The sequence below is a fragment of the Rhipicephalus sanguineus genome, chromosome 7, assembly GCF_013339695.2.
Source record: "Rhipicephalus sanguineus isolate Rsan-2018 chromosome 7, BIME_Rsan_1.4, whole genome shotgun sequence".
NCBI classification, from domain to species: Eukaryota; Metazoa; Arthropoda; class Arachnida; order Ixodida; family Ixodidae; genus Rhipicephalus; species Rhipicephalus sanguineus.
The window spans coordinates 81,320,564-81,329,538 of record NC_051182.1 but is presented as its reverse complement, the minus strand read 5'-3'; the positions used below and the strand labels follow the sequence as shown (position 1 = coordinate 81,329,538).

General features: G+C 45.1%; 1 long non-coding RNA gene across 2 annotated transcripts in view; it reads left to right on the top strand.

Annotated features, from left to right (window-relative positions):
* The first annotated feature begins 415 nt into the window (after window positions 1-415).
* LOC119400750 (uncharacterized) overlaps window positions 416-8,975 on the top strand; it is a 90,728-nt gene continuing 82,168 nt past the window's right edge. For both annotated transcript variants that reach the window (XR_007416884.1, XR_005185200.2), the window contains exons 1-2: window positions 416-449; window positions 2,548-2,645. This is a non-coding gene — a long non-coding RNA (uncharacterized LOC119400750). The remainder of the gene's footprint in view (window positions 450-2,547; window positions 2,646-8,975) is intronic.

Sequence of the window (8,975 nt, the reverse complement as noted above, 5' to 3'; positions counted from 1 at the left end):
TTGGTTCAATCAAGTACACTTATTCATGTAACGAAAAGCTCAGTATCTCTCGTTTATATAATTATAATTTTCCAGTGAATAGGGACAAGAGAGACAAACACATAAACATAGGCGCTTTATTTCCATGTTTCGGAATTTAAAAAAAATGTTTTCATGATTTCATCAACTGGGTGATATTTGGTATAATTACTTGCCATCGGGCAATGCTAGCCCGTCATCGTTATCTTTTGTTTTCTCGCACCAACTCGCAGGCATGAAACGCATAGAATTTTTATATGCGTTTCTAGAGCAACAGCGAAGATAATGCCGCGCGCTTTGTATCACTCTGGAATGTGTTTTTGTCCTTGCCTCGTGAAATGACCATGATGCGTGCAATATAAAAGTGCGCGTCGACGACGACGAAATACGCAGTACCAGACGCCTGCTGCCCATCCTGAGTGAAAATATAGGTATTTTTTTCATATTTATTTCATTCTGTTCCATTTCCAACACTTATTGGTAAAGGACATTCGGCACTTCAACAGACTTTCATTCTCAGACCTTCGCAGAAAAAACATTTCCACCATTGCGTTTCAGACTGGACACCGCTGTCACAAAAAGAGTGTATATTATTAGGCCCTTTTCTCATCACTTCTCCTGTTCTTAGTTTGTGCATCTGTGTTCCATACTGAGCCTTTGAAAAGTTCTCGCCGTTTGCCGCTAGTTGTGGAGCGTCCGATGAACATTTGCAGAAGTGCGAACGCCTGTATGTCGCTAACCACAACCAAGCAACGTTATTCACGTTATTCTAGGCAACAAAACAAGTCCTGAAAATTAGCTTTTACGTGGAGCTGTCTGACCAGTGAAAAAAAAAATGAAAGCTCCACAATTCGGTTTCTCGCTGTTATGTGGCTCTTCCAATTAATTGCAATGAACAGCGAAAAGTATTCCTAGTGCAATCGCGCCCTCCTATACCCATTTATATCACATACAAACTTAGAAATATGATTTCGTTAGGTCAAGTTAGATATATGACGAGGGAAATAATTTTGGTCGAACCGCCGCACATATACATATAGCGAGGTTTTTGACCTGGCTAGTAGGCGTGGACCCACGATGTATTGCATCGCGATATAGCACAATGGACAGCGAGAGAGTGACTAAAGATGGCAAGCGATGCTTTCATTTGTCGCTGTGTGTTTTTTTTTTACTTTTTGTTCTCGTCCACTAAAATACATCATGACTCATAAGCAAGACGACCAGCTAAAATGTAACATAATATAAAATTAAGATGGCACACTCGCAGACAATAGACGATGTGCGTGTTGCGATATTTGCTATAATCGCATGCCCCCAGGCAATGACAGGCGGTAGTCGTTATCTTCTGCTTTCTCAAACTAACTGAAAGGCATCAAAGTAGAATTCTTTCTATGTTTTTAGTGCAACAGCATTGATAATGCCGCATGCCGCGTATTACTTTGGTATTTGTTTCCGTCATTGCCTAATGCAATGACCACGATGCGTGTTATAGGAAAGCGCTGGTTGACGCCGCCAAAATAAGTGCGCATTGCTAGAGGCCTGCTGTCCTTCCTTGCAGAAAATATAGGTATATTTTGTAGCGTTGGCTACACTTGCCTAGCCCGAGCCGATGTCGTTTTGATCATCATGAGCTGTGCTCCGCATGCGCGAGGATCAGTGATGTCACACAGCTGGCTCACCGCTCTCTGCGCTCTTCGCCACCGCGCTTTCTCCGCCATTGCGATCTCACGCGCTCTCCGTTAATGCGTCGCGCGGCTCGCCCCTAGTGTTCTGCGCGTTCGGGAGGAGTGGCATCGTAGCCGCGGCAGACACACTGGCGCCGGCGCGCGCGCCGACTCCGCCACCGCCGCGCGCGACTCGTCGCTGCTGGTCAGCGCATTCGAGAGGAGTGACGTCGAAGCCATGACAGAGACACTGGCTCCGGCGCACGCGCAGCTATTCGCCTTCGCTGTGCAGTCGGTGCATTCGCCGTCTCACACTGCGCTGGAGCCGCGTGATAGCACCTCTGACTGGTGTTCCTAGGTAGGTAACGCCATGGAAAAGGAAAGCGCAAATGCTGTTCAACGGCGCAGAAGAGGAAAGAAGCTTATCTCATCGGATCCCGAAGTAGTTGCCTGGCAATTAGCGGTTCAGCGTACGAAGAATGAACACAAGAAGGCTAATAATCCTAGACAATCTGGAAAGCTAACAATAACCAGCTGAACCTTTGCTAACGCTACGTATATCCTGACATAGCCTAGCTAAGCCACTGCAAATTTTTTTTTTCATATCTATCCCATTTCGTTCAATTCTCAACACTTCTGGCTAACAGATATTCGGCCCAACAACTACGTTCCATTCTCCGCACTACGCAGACAAACCATTTGCACCATTACGTCTCATACTTACGTTTCTTTAGTATTTATGTCTCAAGCGAACAAATGTAGGGATTTCAGCATGATCATTTTCAAAATGCGGTGGTTAGGCTAGCGGTATAAATTCTTGTTTTGTACTGAATAATGACGCAAGTTCCTTACCCACGCTTTTCAGTGATCCTTCCAGACATTTCTTTTGCAAAGCGCCACCTCTCGCAAGACACAGGAAAATGACTCCCGCGTATGGATATTTCGTTCTTGTGTTCCTTATAGGTAAGCTATCATACGCCATACTACTTTAAAATATATATCCCATAGGTCCAACAATCATTTCTTGGCATGCAACTGAAAGTTAAGTTCACACTATCCCAAATTTTCAGAAGAAGAAGCGGAAATATACTGCGTCGCCTTTGTTCACCTTTGACTAACATATTATCTTAATCGTTGAGGCTCACATATGTAAAATGTAGTTTTACAACACGTACAGAGAGGTATAGAAAGAATGAGTAAAAGAGAGATGAACGACAGAAAAAGATAGAAAGACAAAAAATCGGCAGATCCTTTGTACCGTGGGGATCGATGTTATGCGAAGCATGCGCGGGATGGTGACTGTGGCGTAATCTTTTATATTGAGCGAAACGTTACAGAATGACCCTAGAGAAATGTTGAAGTGGCATACGCATACTCATATGTTGAAGACTCGCATATGTATTATATAACCAGTTGTTTACACTCGCGTAACGCTGCCAACAGCAACATGGGTGTTACCAACACCAACATGGGTGTTACCAACACCAGACGCGGTAAGCTGATATGTAGTGCTTACATATTCTTCAATACTGGATAGCGCGAATCCGCACAGGACAAAGAAGGAGCAGAGATGCACAGGACCGGCGTTACTCGCAACTAAGTTTAATTTAGAAAGGGTTCCCTAGATATATGTCACGTTAAAGAATACCAGATGGTCAAAATTTCCGGAGCCCTTCGCTATGGTACCTCTCATTATCATATCGTGGTTTTGGGACATAAAACCCCAACAATTATTATTATTATCACTTTCCTTGCGTGTAAATGCGTGTGTTCGCCATTACTGTGTTCGTTGAGACTCTGTATCACCTGTGGCACATACTCGCATGACATGAACACTGTTATGCGGGTATGTGCCACACGTGATTGAGAGAAAGGATTTCATGACGTACGCGACAGGTATTTTGCGTTATTAATGTCATGATAAGTGAATCGGGCTCGTCATTCACTGACCCCTTGATATGCCAATTTTGGTATACTACAAGTTATGGGCACGACCAGGAGAGCACCGAGACGTAGGCGGCTATATAGATAGATAGATAGATAGATAGATAGATAGATAAATAGATAGATAGATAGATAGATAGATAGATAGATAGATAGATAGATAGATAGATAGATAGATAGATAGATAGATAGATAGATAGATAGATAGATAGATAGATAGATAGATAGATAGATAGATAGATAGATAGATAGAAACGGCCAAAGTGCTTGAGGTTCGCTAAGAAGTGCTTCGCAGTAATTATGTGGCAGATCCCACGCCTCGTGGGAATCGGTTTCATGCGCAGCAGTCGGCGAGTAATTAGCTCTGCTGTATTTTTCTTGCATTGAGCAAAGCGTTAGGAGGTGGATCGACGTGTTTTTGCAAGTGCAGTAGTTGTGTGCACATCATGGTCTTACCAGGAATGTCGACTACACTGGCTCAGTAAGGGTAACTTATGGTCTGATGTAATGTCAGCACACACGTTAGAGCACAGATATCACTATTAGCGAAAGGGGGTGCACTTTACGGTGCGATGATGTAAAAATCGTGCTTAACATTATCGTATTTTGCCAGGTTCGAACAACGCTTGAATATAGATTGCTTGAATCAGGGATACAAATGTAATATTTATCACGCTGCTATAAAAGAATAGCCAAAATTGGAACAACAATTGACGTTAGCCCGACATGACGCCTGAATCATAGGAGTACATATGTAATGTTTCCTGCGTTTGGTTTATAAAATTTGATAGTCAGCACTACAACCACAGTTGACGTTGCACCGATATTACTTCTGTATAGGCTGTTTTTCCATAGCAGCTTCAAGACCTGCCCTGGCTATGTGGTAGAATACCTGAGTGCCACGCAGAACACTTGGGTTCGATTCCTGTTGGGATCCTGAGTTTTATTCTTTGCGTTCGTCTTGGCGACGATGCCGATGTCCGCTTTTCTTAACGCTTTCGCATTTATATTAGCAATGTCTGTTCTCGCCGTTCCTGGGTAGGTAGAAACCGTCAACCACTTGAGGCGCATACCCATATACCACGGCCCATGGTATGCGGGTACGTGCCACACGGGCCTGGAGGGAAGTGTTCGACGACGTATGTGCCAGGATTTTCGGCAGGAGGACGTACGCGGCAGTCACATTCGTCAAACCAGCTTACCCTCCCGTACAAATTTTAGCCTGCACCAAGTTAAGGAAGCGGTGACGAGAGCACCGAGATGTAGGCGGCTAGATGGATAGATACGTAGATAGAAACCCTCAAAGTGCCTCAGGTTCGCTAAGAAATGCTTCGCATTTAAAACAAATAGACAAAGGCACCAATATATAGAAACAAACAGGGAAAAAAAGAGATAGAGGAAAGAGAGGGCAAGGGAGAAAGAGAGAGAAAGATGCAATGAAACAGAGAGAAAATATATGTATTGTGAGCCTAGGACTACCAGCGCTGCACAGCCAATGTCATCCACCCGAAACCATTCCTGCAGCCCACCATGCAATTTCGCAGCGTGTCCGAGTGTAAGAAAGAGATCGGGCGCGAGATCGGCTGGCGCAAAGGAGAGAACGACGAAGCTGGCAGAATAGAACAGCCGGGCTAGTGAACAGACGTTGTGTCTATTTCTCTGTCTCGTTCCTTTACAGTATATATATATATATATATATATATATATATATATATATATATATATATATATAGCAAGATAAAGCGAGAAATAGATAGAGGGAGCAAGAACAGAAAGAGCGGCGGAAAGACTGCAAAAGTGCAAAAGAGAGAGAAAGCGGAAATTAAAGAGAGACAAGCCAGGCGCCCAGTTACGCACTTCGTTCAGGCTTGGCGCCACTAGTGCGAAGCTGCCTTAATATATTTTTTATATTGCTTTGTGTGTTTTATTGACCCGGTAAATAACTGGTGCTCACTGTCTTTCAGGTTGCTTGTTTCCACTGCTGCTAGCTTAAGAGAGGAGGGGTAGCTGGCAGTACTTGCATTGCCCACCTGAACAAGCACGTCTATTTTAAAAAGAGGGCGCAGGTCGCTCAATTAACAGTTCGACCTAATGGGTTGGTGCATGCGTGGCAAGACCGAGCACTCTAGAACAAATATGCATTCAGAGATAAATATAGAGCCAGGGCTATATAGTAACTCACGAAAAGCCTTGCTGCGCCGTAGGTGCGTTTCTCTGCTATACACTATACTTTTCTGTCTTCGCAATTGCACTGGGAGTGCCCTGCTTACCACTGAGATGCTGCGCAACAACAGTACCTAAATGTTAGTGATTTCTGCTTTCATTTCGAAAATTCAAGTAGCTGTACGAATTAATCAGGTGCAAAGAGCACAGGGGCAGCCAATAGCGCGGTATGTGCAGTCGCGCGCATTACGATTTGAAAATGTTTTCCGTGCTCTCTTATTCCCTAAACCAATTTAGCATTTTCCATGGTAACTGTTCAGGCTTGGGACCTCTTCAGCCACGGGCACCATGTTGCTACTCATATTGAGCGCGATTGTACAACGCATCAATATTTTTCCCTGTAAGATGTAATGAAGTCACCGCAAGAGCCGATTGTGGCGGCGATGTTATCCGCCACCGCCGCCGCCATCCGTCGCAGCTATCGTGCACATTTACAATAATAACTAAATTTTCGAAGAAGGATGGAACGCAGGACTTCTGCTTGGCAGTCAGGTATTTCGTCACAGAGCCACGCTTACAGACGTGCGAGCTGCAGGTTGCAGACATAAAGGTGGTGAAGCGGATCGGAAGTGCGGGTGAGCGCACATGAGGAGCAGTGGCGCAGGTTATAGACGTCAGACTCTGCCCAGGCGGCGCTGCGAAAAACACCGCCACCAGCGCCCTCATCGTAGCCCTGGCACTAACTGGGTAGTGCAAAGAGAGCCGCCCGCAAGCGAATGTGCATATGCCGCAATATAACCTCCCTCTTTCGTTGGTGTCGAGGTGCGGTTTCCTGAAAATCGAGGACCTGGAAAGCTTCTTCCGCCAATCCACGCTTCAGAAACAAAGGAAGCTGATCAAAGCGAACTGCGAGTACAATGCAAAATAAGTTTTAGTTATTCCCGCGCGCTGCAACTCGCAAGTACAAGCGAGCATCACACGACACCGAGTTCGAGGCAAGCCCTCCGACATCCGTTCTCTAGAGCCTAAATGCGTTAAAATCGGGTATATACGTATGCCACAGCGATAAAGTACCTACATACACGATCAATTTACTTAGCTATGCATCTTACGATCAGTGGTACAAAACGTGGCTCATCAGGGGCGAATGGCTCCGGCGATTTTCGCCTTTTCAGTTGCATTCTCCCTTAATTCATCTCTCGCTTCCTGTGCATTGGAGTGTTTATTACGCATCCTCAAATGGTCTCTTGATGGTCGTCTTCCTTTGTATGTACTGCAAATGGGGATACGTGCGTGTCCACTTTCGCGGGGTACAACCAAAGGCAAAACCGTGGCCTCCGAGATAGCTACGGCAACCGCGGAGGACACGGGCGAAACAAACGTGAAGGGTATCACGACCAACATTCTGCGATTTACTTGTATGACACACGTGGTGTTAGCTAGTTAGAACCAGAACTCTGAGCCTTCAAAACGTACATACGTCCGCGATGCTGTGTTGTGACGACCAACTCGTCGCGGTGTGCGTATCACGCGTCTCCAGTCTGCCTCTAGCTGCTCACTTCGTGTTACACGACAAGCACCGCGGTCAGAGCCTCTGCTGAGTTTCATAGTCAAGGTTACCACGGTTTTGCATCAGGGCTACGCAAAACAACAGCAGAGCCACACATTCATGCTACCGGTTGTGGAGAACGCGGGTACTTCGCTTACCCAACACGCTCGCAACGGCCCGTATCCAACGCTCTCGCCTTTCTTCTTCCTACGACAACTATGGAAATCGGTAAAACTGAACGTTGTTATTCAGTCTTTTACGTCCGTGGCAATTCACAACGCAACAGTTCGTCTTTTGCGGAGTTTCTTCGTAGCGTGCGGAGGGCTCTCGTCTGCTGCTGTTTTCGCCGTCGTTCAAGCGAGTGATCCAGCAAGCACTTCACGACGGCTCGGTGGCGCGTCCGACTAGCGGAGAGCAATTCACAGCTCTCGTTCTGAGTGCTAAATGCGCAAACACACGCGATATTAAGCTCAATCGTTGTTTCGCACTCGCTAGTTGCACCTGGTCCCATAGCAAACTGTGCGAGAGAGTCGGTCTATGCACTACTCAATACTTCTCCGACAGGTGGCGCCACACATCTTGGAAACTCCAGAGTCTGACGTCTATAGGGCGGAGTCGGGCGCTGCTGAAGGCAATGTGCAGTCGCGCCGTGCTCACAGCTAGTTTTATGTCAGTATTGACGAGCTTGCATTCCATTACTTTGCACTGCATCACTGAGGCTTCACCTCAGCTCCGCTATCCCTTGATGTTTACGACGTTAAATCACTTAGTATCAAGAATGATGTTTCATATTCATCATCATAATAAGGTACCGCATCAACAAAGTGTCTAGCGTATTATTTTACAGGCACGTATTGGCTATAACATATAACATCTAGCCTAACATGGAACAAACATATTGAGTACATAACTAATCAAGGTAGCGTCTTCTTGGTAATTTGCGCCGTAACGTTTCTCGCGCTCAGTCGCCCTTAAAATTACTACTTTATAAAACATCGCTAAGGCCAAAGCTACAGCGTGCATTAGCTATATGGGACCCATATCACGACAACCTAACTCATTCCATCGAACTAATCCAAAATAACTCATGTCGTTTGATTCTTTGGAATTACAGCCGAATGGCAAGTGCATCCTGAATGAAATCACGTCTCGGTCTTGTGTCACTGGCTACACGCCGTAAAATTTCTCGTCTATCATTTTTTCATAAACTTTATCGCCATCCTACTCCACACCCGGAATTCATATCACGACCATATTACTTATCTCACCGCATTGATCATCAGCACAAGGTTAGAATTTGTGCTTGTAACACAACGTCCTTTTCAGAATCATTCATCCCTCGTACATTACGTGAATAGAATGACCTTTCGGCTGATATTGTATCTACTGCTAACAACGAGAAGTCTCGCAAAGCATTAGCTAACATTGTATAGTAACAATCACTTGTATGAACGAATGTTACCTGCCCGTTTATAGTTGGGACGTTAAACCCCAGATATTATTATTATTATTGCCCGTTTATATGGTGTATTATTATTGCTACATCTGTCAGTCTCATTATGCATTAAATTAAAAAAAGCCCCTACAGTCTTGTTTTCAACGTTGTATTTCACATGCCCAGCTAATACTGCATATTA